The following is a 14,385-nucleotide window of genomic DNA, read 5'->3' as shown; positions in this document are numbered from 1 at the left end:
TCTCTCTGGCCACCTCTCTGCAGCCTCCTTCCTCCTGCTCCTCCTAAATTTCCTTCTACCTTCGCCTTCAACTCTCTCCAAAGCTCCTTCCCAGTCTCCAAACACCCACACCATTGTCAAAATGTCATTGGTTTATATAGCAGATTGGTCCTACCACCAGGGGTGTGTTTGGTAGCTATCACACATCTCTGTGTGGTGAGCTCAAGTGAGGCCGTGCTCAACCACACAAGAAAAATAAGAGAAGGAAGGTTTCCCAGTGCTCATTTACCAGACCTACATATTTGGACACGGGGAGCGTACTGTAACCAAAGACACTGTGTTCCCAGAGTATAACAGAGTGACCTTTGAAAAGGTTGGGAACGGTTGCACCACAAAGGTGGTTGTGTTTTCAATGTTCTACATACATTTGGAGCATCTCTTAAAAGGACAGGGCAATGTTCTCTCTCTCTCTCTCTCTGATGAGTCCCCACTGAAGGCTGGGGCATAGTGGGGTAGGTAAAATGATCCCCCACGCACCTACACCGGATCCAGGATCACTTGGCAGGTGGCGGTCCCTGGGCCCCGTGGCCTCCTCGCCATGGATCTCCAAGACGCATGCAGGGGACTTTGTTACAATTCGCAGAGCAACTAAACCTATTGCTTTATTCAATAATCTTCATATATTTGTGTCCATTTTCCTAAAGTGCGATACCCAACTTTGAGGGTCCAGATGTCCTTTGCAAAATATGAGTTAAACGTTTTCATGAACATTCTTATCACAGTTTTGAACGTTCTTAGTTGCGTATCACTTCTGCGTGTTGTGTTTACGTTCTGCCTCGTGAAATGAATTTAGGATTTTATTCTGCATTGTCATAGTTGCCAGCTGGCCCCATGTTTATTTATTCGGGCTCTTCAGGCATCAGTCCTTTGCATACTTAGGCTTGTGACTTCACTTTTTCCGTTATAATCTAAGCGCTGTTGATGGAAAGATGGTCCTTGTGACATAGGGCCTCTGTGCAGCTAAACATTGTTGTAGGGGGCTTCGCTTTGACCGCCACAAAGAACAAAAGGAACAAAGGCGTTCGCCCATTTCTTTTTAATATATAAGTGCGAACACGCCCATGTCCCAGATGCCATTTTTTAGAGGTGCAATTCTATTGCATGACATTTTAATACGAAACCCTTAAAATATACGTAGAAAAAAAGTCAACAGAAAAAGGAACACATGTTTTAACAAAGTTTTCCATGGAACTGAATCTCATTACAGTGGTTTTCACAAATTCCTCCACGTTGGTACTTAAAATAAATTAATACATTTTAAAAATATTATAAAAGAATAATTGCGGAGATATTGTTGTCCTTCACGCTGCAGAGAGAGCCTCGCCCCAATCATGCAGGGGTCCCCCACAAGACACTGGAAATGATAAAGTAAATGGGAAGATAGAGCCAAGGATCGTGCTTTTGTAACCACAAACGCCGCCCTGCACAAGAAAACACCAGGAGTGGTTACGTATATTTAACCATGACATCATAACATGTCATCCCTCAGTTTACTTTGTTGCTCTGCATTGTTTGTCCACCTTTGCTGTTGAATGCAGTAATCAAACCAGCTTTTGGGCTAAGAACTTGTTATCTAGAAAATTTCCGTCTAGTTTTGCTACACACAAATGTATCCCGAATGGATATCCTGAGAATCTGGAGTGAATCCTTGTGGACCAGGGTTGGGCTACTACGCCGCACATCCCATGTCAGATCTATAAAGTGGGAATCTCTCATATTAAATGAAAGACTAGTAAAGATAATGTACACGTAACACACTATCAGTAGAGATCTGTGTGTAACCTGTATGCCATGAGTATGCAACCTTTTGGGTCAATCTCAGGTTCTATATCCTTGTAAAGGTGCAAAATTGGGTATTGTTAAGTACAGATGTGTTAAGTAACAGGAACATCTGTTATTTGCACCATGACATAATTTCGTTTGAAGTTTATCATATATAAGATGGTCATTAAAATGCCTTCTTAAACCTAGTTGCCTGCTGTAAGACCATGCTAGTGTGTGCTGACTATCAGTTTAAAGGCAAGGGATCCTTCTTACGGGTGCCTTAAATTTAGCTTGAGTGCTATCAATATATGGGATAGATTTGCAAGATATTACATCTGATTTCAAAACTATAATCTATTTTAAATATTACTTCACAGTTTTTGTTGTTTTAATTGATTATATTGTTCCAAAGCACCCCTTGTAGGCTCCGAGCCAAGTAGGGTCCACTGGTCTCACTTTGCTGTGTACCCCTCTTTGATCCTGACTCAATCCAGTGATCTTGAAGAAAACATTCTGTCTTAGCGCATGCATTTTACCCACATTGTTGTCCCCACCACCTCCCACCACCTCCTAAATTGAAATCATTGAGTGGGCTATGTGTCTGAAAGGCAGCCACTTTGTAGACATCATTGCCCTGGGCCAGCGTGCCCTCAGTTTTGGTCTCGTCCATACCAGATTTAATTGATTTTGCTTTGGTAACATTCGCTTCTTGTACCCAGATTTACACATCATTTACTGACTTTTCACAGATGATCATGCCAAATTATTTTGTAAGCATCATATTTCAGCGCAAGGATGATATCCCCAAGACAGATACTAATAAACTCTATATGTACAAGTTAAATAATTATTAAAGAAAGATCAAGGCTGTTTCTAAGAAGACCATCCATGTTCTTGTCGCTTAGGTTACCGGCACGCTATGGCGGTTCAGAAAATTCAACACTGTTTCTCAATTGGTTGAAGTCTTGGCAACTTGAGTTTCAAAAAGTACTTGAAAGATGCTCCATTCATGGACAATGTCTTGTTAGTAATGCTGATAAACAGCCCTTGGTGGCCGGGCCGTGTGATCCCATAAACGCTACATCAACGACAATGTTCGATAACACAGTAGAATAAGGCCTGGTGAGGCATGATGCAATGAGTAGCAATGCACTGATTACTCGTCGTCTGCTGCTCCTGTTGAAAACAAGTGAAAGAGACAAAGGAAGAAAAATTAATGTATGATCCCGCCCCTTTTAAGTAAATACTGCAATAGATCACAGCTTCTCTCAAAATCATCATTCACTGCATATATACCATTACAGTGTTTCAAAAATGGAAGATCGCGTCACAAAGTCAGTATTAAAAACCATGGTAAATTTGGAGACTCTTCGTGCATGACATCAGACTCCTACTGTTGACCTGGGCTTGTACATGGTTCTGGTTTGCAAGGAGACAGAAGCAATAATTTTTGGCTTGTATCTCTTATGCATCTCTTCTCATTCTGACTCCACTATGAAACTCGTATGTTTGATCATCTTTCGGCTAAGTATTTTCCTGTAGATTTGTGAGTTAATTTGTGGAATGACTGTAAAGTGTGTAAACCTTAATATTCACTTAAAATGTGCTGTGGTCAGAATTGCAGACCCCCTTTAGACTGTGGAGTTGGCTTGAGAAGTCTTCTTCCAACATGGTCTAAAAGTGGGATTTTCCGATTTAAGTGTAAAGACTTGTATGATAAGGAGGTCTGTCTATCGACCTACATATATACCAAACTATGTGCCTTCCATCTTTCTCCACCTCTCTTTCTCTGCAATGTTCTGCCAGTCACTTACACTCTGCATATTTCTTGGTAACCAACACCACATTAGAAGTGGTTCATGCCAGGAAAGTGATGTGTTGTGCACCAGCTCCGAGGAACCAGACTTTAGTCTGCTGGGAAAAAAAGTGCCTGACCCATAGCAAGCTAAGAGGATGGGGTAAGAGAGTAAAGGATTTGCAGTTAGAGTAGGGGGATTTAGCAGGAGGAGGATGTTGATTGGCAGTGTGGAAGGAGTAGAAGACAAAGCAATGCATGCCCGGGTCAGGGAAACTTCCTTCTTATGGAAAGCAAAAGAGTTATTACAACAATGTAGCAATGTACCCAATCCAGTTCTGAAAAATGCGAACAAATGAAGTAGTCTTAGATATATTCATCCATTGTTAGCCACTTGCAGTTCAGCGTGGGACTCAACAGCGGCGCACCCATGGTTCATCGTTTACGGATGTTCTTTGTTGTGCTGCCCATCTAGTTTGGGTTAATGACAGGCTTCCATTGAAGTCATTTTGTCTTTAGAATGGGAACTACCTTGATCTCTTCATGACTCATCAAAGGATTGACTCCTAAACTATCGCTCTGTTTTGCAGGATCATAAGAATGAATAAGCTATTGCATCAATATCTGCCAGTACATGATGTTCTGCCACAAGGAGTTTTATTTATTTATTGTGCATTTGTTAGCCGCTTATACAGTAAGTCAATTCTGTTTCAAAGTTTAGACAAGAGTAGACACACGGTTCCTTCATTAGGAGATGTTTTAGAATATATTCCTGCTAAATAACCCAGGTTTGTGGACTCTTGAAGTTGCATCATACAGTACTCACGGTTAAAATAGTAATGTGAATGAATGCCTTAAATTATTAAATCATTCAAAGGAGTGATACAGATAACCCAAAAGCTATAATCACGTTTGGTTGTGTACATCTCACTGATGATCTTGGACACAAATGGGCAAAAAGCCCTGGGGGGGAACCCCACCAATGGATGGCTGCACCCTAGTAGTAAACACTACTGCATATGCATACAATTATGACAAAGTGACAAATATTATTGTAACACAATTCTATGATTAAAAGAGCGTATTATTCATTATTCTGCGACACTTCATATATTGTGCTTCAGAGACAGAGAGCATGATAATCAATACAGAGTGATCAGTATTATGTATACAACCAACCATCAGCACTATGTACACATACTTTACATCTTTCTCAACTGATGCTTAATGTGCATATCTTCAAAGCACAGAAGCAATTATGTGAACGACACAACCTATGAATGCAAATATTTTCCTGTAAATAGTCATCGACATAGTGTACGTTACCATCCTGATCACATGTTATGTTAAGTTGATTTATACCGTACACCGCTACCACCCAAGGGCAGTCTACAGGAGCTCCCGTGGCTGTGCAAGAGAAGAGGGCGGGGTGTGTCTTGCGTGTTGGAGTTGGTTCCAGATGGCCCTGCTTGTTGTAACCATAAGGGTAGGACTCAGTGCCTCGGATGTGTGGTAGTGTTGTGTTGGGTGTGTGGGATGTATGAGGTTAGGGTGTGGTTGTGCGCACTGGTTAGTTATATCCATAAGGGAGTCCAGAGTTGCAGATGACTGTTAGGTGCCTGATTGAGTTGTGTTGAAGTGCATTTCTGTAGTGTCGCTGGATTTATGGATTACATGCATGGGTTTCCTGTAAGGTTATTTCCAGAGTCTCAGAGGCGGTTGAGTCTGAGAATAAGATTACTTCTTTGTGTGTCTATGTGTAGTGTGACTAGTCCCTATATCTTGTATAGTGGAGTTAGTTATGTTGGAGGAGCAGGAAAGGAGGAACTGGTTTGTACTTTGGTTAGTTTTGCTGTGCCTCTGAAGTGCATCTTTGATTGCCTCTCGATAGTGCCTTCCAACGTTCTTGGCTGCGGTCTGTCGGCCAGCTCTGCCTCCTCTCCCAGCACAGAGGCTGCCTTCCCCTACGGTTTGAGGCCAGAGGGTTGGTGTACCTAGTATTCCTAATTACTCTGCACGGATTAGTCAGGGCAGTTGTGTTTTGGCCTGCTGTGCGGTTGGCTGCTAAATGGGAGCACAGCTGGTATTGGAATACATTTGAGGAAGTGGTGCGTGACCAGGCGACCGTAGTTATGTGGGTGAGCAATTGTTACACTGATGCTTCGATTTAATGTGTTACCTGTCTGTGCTTTTCTGAGTGAATAAGGTGCATCTGGGGTGTATTTCCATGAGGCTATCTGTTGATTGGACGGGCTACTCTTCGACAGTCTCTCCAGTTGTGGGCATGACTGTTGGGGGAGGGGAATCTAGGCTGTGGGGTGTTCCGGTCCTCCTTGATTTCACTGCTTTTATCTGTGGCCCACTTCCCTTAGTGTGTTACATAACATCTAATCCTGGCCAAAAGTTATTACCTCGAAACTCAGACCTTGTCTGCCAACGACAAGTGTCAATAATGAATAAGTGTACGCTTAAGGATGCGGTTTTCTGTAAAAAAAAATAAAAATAATACTATTGCAACGAACAATAAAAAATCCAAAAATGAATGCATGAAGGAAATGTCTGCACCTCTGTATCTCGTTTGCCAATAGCAGGTAATTCGAAGAGCATCTGCCCCTCAGTGTGCATTTTTTAATTTTTTTTACTGTTCGTTGAAATTGTGTTATTTTTAGTGCTATGCTAACTAGTTTACTCTTGGTTATTATTTGTGTTTCTTAATAGCAAACCAGATCCTTATGCGTACACTTATTCAGCTAGAAGTGCAGGTTGAGTTTCACCTGCATTCCAGCTCATTCATCCATATGTGCATTTACTTCATCACCCATCAGCATACCCGCCCGCACACCCCGCCCCCCCCCCCGCCCGCACACCCCCATAAATCAACTACATGCGCTTATGAAAGTGTTATACATCTGCACTTAGTGACATATGCAAAAAAATGGCTTTTATATGAAGAAAATTAGTGCATAAATGTTGTGCAACTCTTTAATTTACGGTCACTTTGGAGCCACACACTGGCATTATCCCATCACACATTGTGTTATTTTGCTATCCAGAGCACAAGTCCTAATCCCGGAGAGAAACGGGCAGAAGTCTGCAGCACGTGTCCTCCCAACCATGGCCGAGGCACTCAGGTACAGCCCTCAGATGGAACATTTATGGTGGGGTCTCCCAGTCAGCGTAGGGTCAGTCTTCTTTGGGATCTGGAGCATAGGCTTGGCCGCTCTGCGATTGGGGAGTGTCATAACCTGCCCCTTAGTTCCACAGGGAGCGTGATCTATCTCTGAACTGCTGGCTTTGTCCCCCGGAATCCCTGCACTCCAGGAGAAACGGAGCGGTGCACGCCTGGCAGGGCCCCAAGCACTCGCCCGTTCTTACATCATGTGCCTCTGTTCTCCCTGCTAGGGGAATCCATCACCTCCATCACCCAAGGAGACACTCACAGGCAGGGCCTGTCTGCTGACACTGCTAGAGGGAGAGGGAGAGATCTGCTTGCCTGGGACCTCTCTGTCCTGGTGTCTTTCTCGCTGCGCATCCTAAGGGACCTCTGACTGACCCTGGTGTTTTCAACTGTTTCACACTCTCACCTCTACTCCCTTCTCTTTTTCCTTTTCCCCTGAGCACTTTGAAGAGGCCTGAATATTGTGTTAAGCGCCGTGCAAGAAACCAGCATACATACTTAGTGCCGGAGTATTTCTGAGTCTGTGAAAAAAAACGCATGTCTTTACTTGCATGAACTTGAATATGGAGTATGTGTGTGTGTCTGAGAGAGAGAGAGAGAGAGAGAGAGAGAGAGAGAATATCTATGTCTGTATGTGTGCTGGTGTCCTGTCTCTTAAAATGCTTAACAACAGTGTTTGAGGTGTGAATCACCAAACCGAAGGCTTTGCTTGCTAGTGCTGCGTCACGGTGGATGATAAACTAGCCTAGCACGAAACTGAGCATGTCCTTATGACACAAGCAGTCATTAGATGCCTCCAGGACATGCCTCAACACAGCCCAGCGTCGCACATCGGTTAATGAGTGTCTCTGCGCTCTCGGCAGGGGAACTCTTTGTTACAGAAAATTATTATAATAATGGATGGCTTCAAACACGCAGGCTTACATTCCGAGGCTGCGCCACTTGCGTGATTACGCACTGACGTGCAGCCAGTCCCTACACATGTGCCTGAACAGGAACATGAGTGCCATGGTTAACATGCCTAACGGTGTCATGGCACATCGGGGGTCATTCCGAGTTGGGCGGTAAGGGTTTACGGGCACCGATAAGGATGCCAGTGCCGTTAAACCCTTACCGCCCTATTCCGAGGTCCCTTAGCGGGAACTGCAAAGGACGTCTGGTCAGACCAGACATCCTTAGTGGGTCCCGCTAATGGACCAGGGCGCTAATAATGGGCCCACTAATTGCGGGCCAGTAATTAGCACCTTCCCCATTCCCATTGAGCCCTACGGGGGCTCGAATGAGGAATGGTTTACTGAATGGGGACTTACCGGGTCCTCCGAGGTCGGAATGACCCGGTAAGTCCCCATTCAGTGAGACCGGACCCGGGTTTGGAGGCAGCCATGGTGCTAATAGCACCATGGCTGCCTCCAAACTCGGAATGACCCCCATCGTCTCCATACAAACAAAAGACCAGAAGAAAACAGGCATAGGAAGACTGAGGGGTACTGGAACTGGTGTGGTAGCTGGACGCCACTCTACACTGAGACAGGCCTGGCGTGGAGGTCTGGTGGTGCCATGCCCTGGACTCAGACTGAGGGGTACTGGAACTGGTGTGGTAGCCGGAGGCCACTCTACACTGAAACGGGCCTGGTCTGGTGGTGCCATGCCATGCCCTGGACTCAGACTGAGGGGTACTGGAACTGGTGTGGTAGCCGGAGGCCACTCTACACTGAGACAGGCCTGGTGTGGAGGTCTGGTGGTGCCATGCCCTGGACTCAGACTGAGGGGTACTGGAACTGGTGTGGTAGCCGGAGGCCACTCTACACTGAAACAGGCCTGGTCTGGTGGTGCCATGCCATGACCTGGACTCAGACTGAGGGGTACTGGAACTGGTGTGGTAGCCGGAGGCCACTCTACACTGAGACACGCCTGGTGTGGAGGTCTGGTGGTGCCATACCCTGGACTCAGACTGAGGGGTACTGGAACTGGTGTGGTAGCCGGAGGCCACTCTACCCTGAGACAGGCCGGGTGTGGAGGTCTGGTGGTGCCATGCCCTGGACTCAGACTGAGGGGTACTGGAACTGGTGTGGTAGCCGGAGGCCACTCTACACTGAGACAGGCCTGGTGTGGAGGTCTGGTGGTGCCATGCCCTGACTCAGACTGAGGGGTACTGGAACTGGTGTGGTAGCCGGAGGCCACTCTACACTGAGACAGGCCTGGTGTGGAGGTCTGGTTCCCATCAGTGTGTTACGCTGTTCATCCATGCACAATGCACACAGAGTAGACAAACACAGGACGCCAGGGTGGAGGCATGTGCAGGAAGGAGTGCCCACGGGGGGGGGGGGCAGATTGAGCAAATTCATACTCAGGTCAGGGCTTTGTGGTGCACTCTCCCCATATATATCTACTGATGCTACAGATCAAGGGAAGCTAACAAACACAATATATGCCCACACGTGAGAAGATTCAGCGTAGCACAGTGGCAAAGACTCAGGATCCTTCAACCCGTGCCCAGCATACAAAATGTTCAAGAAGAGCACCAGCAACCATGCAAGGGGTCACCCAACCTCCACCCTTGCAAAATCCCAGAGAATAAAGCATAGCTGGGTGCCAGTTGAAGACCGTGTAGCATCTACAATGGATGGAGGCGAATTTGAGCCTGTGAAGAAGGTAGTCATGTAAGGAACTAATGTAGGCACAAAGGCCAAAGAATATGCAAGAGCCTTCTTAACTCCATGACATGATAGGTTATTTGTAACATGCTTAATACCCAGAGGTTTCTAAGCGTGGACCCGGGGATTAGAACCTGTGTTGCTCCGTGGCTAAAACGAGCACGTTGCCTCTGAGCTATCCTCCCAAGCGACTGTGTGAGGCCACCTGATGACTGTGTGGAGGCCTTCAAAGATAGCACGGAGCAAACTATACGGAATACAAGCAACAGACTCCATCCAAGAAGAAGCCCTAACCGTAGCAAGGGCATAAGAGTCTGCTCTGAGGTGCAGAAATTCTGCGCCACAAATGCAGAATAATGAATTCAAGTGTGGGAAGGTCAGGTCACTGAATTTGCGGTGTTGTTGGAAGTTGCCATTTTTGGTTGGATGAACTCTTTGCTCTCAATCCTGTCATTAAACAGTTGGAAAAGATCTTGGGCGCCATGTTAAAAAAGGCAGCTACACATCACCTTGTCCGTTTGGGATGCAAGCCATTTTCGAGTAGACCCAATTAAAGGAGAGAAACTCTTGCTGCGAAAATAGTCTAGCGACGCCATCGTGAGCATAGGAGAGCTTGCAACTAAGACAAGAAAATACAGAGATCCTGTTAGTAAATGCACGAGTGAGAGAATGCGCCTTACGTGCAGCAGCAAGCCATACCAGGCTAATGATGACACAGGCACAGCACACAATGCCGCGTGCCATAGGCAAAAAGAAGGGCCTGGCTGCTAATGAGTCCCCACGGCCATTGAAGAGATGTCAACGAACACTGATAGTGATGGGGAGGCCCTATCGATCCAATCTAGTATCAGGGAAAGGGTCAAGAAACCTCACAGCACAATAACAATCATTGATCTATGTGTGTACTATCTGATTTCCTGTGCAGCAATACAAAATAATGGTAGGCCTTAGCAAGAGAGAGATTACAGTAAAATGAAGTGGACCCTGGAGCTTCTGGATGAGCGAAAGCAAACCTGCTGGAGGGCAACACCAGCATCATGACATTTATAGACTTATCGGCAAAAGGTAAAGTCTGCTATGCTGAAAATGATACCCATATGGGATGAGTATGATATGATTGGTTAATTATAATGCGCTTAACACCCAGAGGTTTCTAAGCACCGACGCGGGGATCGAACTTGTGTTGTTCTGTGACGTTTTGCTTTCAACGCGAGCGCCTTGCCCCTGAGCTATCCTCCCCAGATGATACTACGCAAAGTAAAGCCTAAGATAACATTGCATCCCTGTGGGCAAATACAAGCCATGCCCGTAAGTGAACGTGGCAAGAGTCAGTCAATAAATGACACCAGGGGACTGCCTGTAAATGGGTATAATCACCCGATTCAACTACATAAAGGAACCACCCCTATCAAGCATAAAGCCAGACCAGGACCTGCAGCCACGCGTCTTGCACCTAAAGAAGCACTTAAAGGACTTTTGAAGGAATTCACAAACGAATGAACTATGAAGCCAGTAGAAGCAATAGAATGGCTTAGCCCAGTGGTACCAACTAGTAAATGAGACACATACATCTCGTGTGTCGACCTATGAATCCTGAACAGTGAAGTGATTATGGAGAAAATGTCCAATATCAAGCATTTCATGACTAGTGTTCTTATGTGAGGCGATTCCAACCATTCTCGTTAAAAAATGCTTTCAAAGCCAGTGTCACAGCTGGCAATCCTACTCCTTTTGCTCAACATGTTTCTGTAACAATATACATTTTGTCAGGTTGTTCTTTTATGTGATTAGTGTACTTTGAAAGTTATCTCTGAAAAGCAAAATAATATTTTATCCCTAGGAAGGCAAACATTAACTAAAGTTGGTTAGATATGTGGTCCAGTACCGAAACGGTCGACTGAGATCAATCGCAGATTTACTACTTAACTAAGGTGTGTGATCTTAAGCAACCCTTTAATCTCACTGTGCCTTATTGGACAAAACTGCGAGTCCGTAAACGTGATTCAGTTTGCACGGTGTGCTATTCACTCATGGTTTAGTACACTACAGTGTGTCAATGGCAAACTCATAAATCATGACTTGTGAATAGTGAAAAGGATTTCTTTGGTGCAACAGATTCACCATACGAAGAAATATTTGTTGTTTCCAAATGTGTGGCCATCCTGAGGATGGTTCTTGGTAACAGTTAATGTTTCTGATAGTTGAGAGGAATTTCAGTAAATTAAACATGAACACTTTCAAATGTTTGATTGAAAAGAGAGACACAGAAGCAGCACCTTCTTTGTAGCTGCAAATTCGAGGGAAATGCAATTTAGACGATGACACTGTATGAGATAATGAAAGGGAATATTGTGTGCAGTATTGTATAGGAGCATATTGTTTCTATTACATTTGCTTGCCTTCATTTAGCGGATGAAACTTGATAATGTATACACACACAATCCACACATCCACCATGCACTAGCTGCTGCTAACAAACTCCCAATCACTGGACGTTGCCTGTCCGGACACAATAGTCCCAGTGTGCACAATGCAATCACACCTAGAAACCTCACCCGCAAAAGACACCAGCTCCTCCTGGTTCTATAAGCACCAACAGAAAAGCACAACCTCTATCCCACTCCCTCTTCCCTCACTGATCTACTCAACCCACTTTCTTCCAGAACCACATGAGTGCCTGGAGAACATGCCAATGGTAATGGTGCGCTGTATAAGACAACTTAACATAATATAACATAACATATTGGGCCTCATTAGGACCCAGGCGGATTTCGCGGTGCTAAATGCACCGCGAAGCATGGCGGAAAGCCGCCGATAGCGCCATGGGGGTTGGCGGATTTACCGCCCCATTCCGACCTTGGCGGGGCGGTAAATCCCCAATCCCCATTCTGCCCTTCCCCATTCCCATTTTTGCCCCATAGGGTATAATGGGAGTGGGGAAGGAGTTAATTACGCCACCGTAAAATACGGTGGCGTAATTAACAACGAGGTCCCGTAGCGCCATGGTTTTCTCCGCCTGGTAAAACCAGGCGGAAAAGGCCGCCATGGCGCTACGGGAACTCGTAGTATGGCGGAGAGGTACGCCATGCACTACGCTGGCGTAAAACCCTCTCCGCCAGGGTCCTAATGAGGCCCATTGTATTGCACACACTCAAATTAACGAATGTTCTATTTCAGCAGACTTTTTTGTTTTCTATCACTTTACATTTGGCTTTGACAATGCTTGCTTCCCTTGAGTTGCCTTTTGGACATATGCAGATTGAAACACAAAAACTGCTGTCACATTTTCGTGCAAAGGACACTTGTGAACATGTGATCAAAGAAACTGATTTAATCCTTTGTGCGCAAAAAGGCAGTTGACGGAATACATGTATTTGTCACTGAAGGCGGGATTGGTGAAAACCCACTGGCAGAGGCATGCAGCGGAACTCATCATGCGATGCATCCGGTGGAGCTCTGAGATGACGGCAGACTGCTGTCTTAAAGGTGTGCAAAACTATCAATTGCGGGAAGGCCTCTGGAAGGTTCTTGCGAACTTTTATTTTGGTCACCTGACAACTGACCTATAAAGGCATGAGGTCTGGTGGGTTAAACAGCTTGTTCAAGACAGTCAGTTCTTACAACATGAAGATGTATCTGATCCTTTGTCTTGCAAGACAAATAGAGCTGTTTCTGGTTTTCCACTACCCTAAACTGGTGTGTGAAGTTGGTTTCTCTGACAATTCTGATGGCCCAATACGTACATGCCCTTTTGCCAGAGCATTTCGGTGCTGGACTGCCCATGTTGGCGGGACAAAGACTGATATGCAAATGGATATTTACCATCTGTGAAAGGTACAGTGAGCAAAAAGCGTGTGCTGCAAAATCTCAAAGTGGGAAAAAAACACAGAACAGGTTATCATGCCATGTTCTTTCAGGAGAGGGGTGCCTGCTACCTTTTTTGAAAATGTTTTGCAAGGAACTTGGGGTTGGTCACACTGAGTTACCTGGGGGAACCAAGATGTGGACTCCCCCGATCACTGTGCTCAGTGAAACACAACTCTACCTCACTGATGAGGCCAAACAAGGCTGAAACACGTGTATGGGGTTGCTGTTGGTATTCTTGTTCTGAAGGTAATTGCCATAGCATTTTGTTGCTGGACTGCCCATGTGGGCGGGACAAAGACTGATATGCAAATAGGTATTTCACATCTGTGAAAGGCACAGTAAGCAAAAAGCAATGACTGCAAACTCTCAAAGTGGGGAAAAACCGCATAACAGGTTAGCTTGCCATATTCTTTCTGGAGAGGGGCACCTGCTACCTTTTTCGAACAGGTATCATTGATAGCATTGTTGCATAAAGGACACAAGGCCTTGAAACATACGCTACAGCTCTGTATGGAACAAGTGCATTATTAAGAACACAGCATTGTTAGGCCACAGATTCATAGCAAGTTTCCGTACACAAGCACATAGACATTACCAAAGACCTATAGCATATTACATTGCAGCCCTAGACTCAGTAGCTACAGGACTGCCTCCATGCCTTAGGTCAGTAGCAGTGTGCGCCATAGCAGTTGTATTATGGGAGCATATTGTATTAGGTTCACCTTTAAACATCGCTGTTCTGCATGTGATAGTTGCTCTGTTTTCAAAACGAAAACAGTGCACATGTGCTTGTCCGAATCCATCAAGTATGAAATGCTCTTGTTGTATTCATACAATATCGCCCTAACCAGATTGCCAGTATTTAATCCTACTTCCTTGCTACCTACTCTGACAGATAGAGACCCCTATAACTGTGAGACACATGACTTTGTAGTTACCACCGATGAACTTTTCTTACCAAGGAAAGACCTTTTTAAAACTCCCATCCCAAATGCTGAGTTAATGTACTTTTTGGATGGACCATGTTACAGGAATCACGATGGCTAACTAGTAGCAGTGTATGCAGTTTGTTCATTAGCAGGTGTTCT

At 45.2% G+C, this 14,385-nt stretch overlaps 1 protein-coding gene across 2 annotated transcripts in view; it reads right to left on the bottom strand.

The window, feature by feature from the left end:
* Window positions 1–1,060: 1,060 nt before the first annotated feature.
* Window positions 1,061–14,385, bottom strand: part of LOC138497762 (protein TsetseEP-like) — a 231,520-nt gene continuing 218,195 nt past the window's right edge. For both annotated transcript variants that reach the window (XM_069621410.1, XM_069621411.1), the window contains exon 4: window positions 1,061–2,979. The gene's annotated coding sequence lies outside the window, so the exon portion shown is untranslated. The remainder of the gene's footprint in view (window positions 2,980–14,385) is intronic.

The sequence above is a fragment of the Ambystoma mexicanum genome, chromosome 5q (assembly GCF_040938575.1).
Source record: "Ambystoma mexicanum isolate Mex_15411 chromosome 5q, UKY_AmexF1_1, whole genome shotgun sequence".
In the NCBI taxonomy this organism is placed as follows: Eukaryota; Metazoa; Chordata; class Amphibia; order Caudata; family Ambystomatidae; genus Ambystoma; species Ambystoma mexicanum.
The sequence above is the reverse complement of the archived record's forward strand: the minus strand, read 5'-3'. Positions and strand labels throughout refer to the sequence as shown.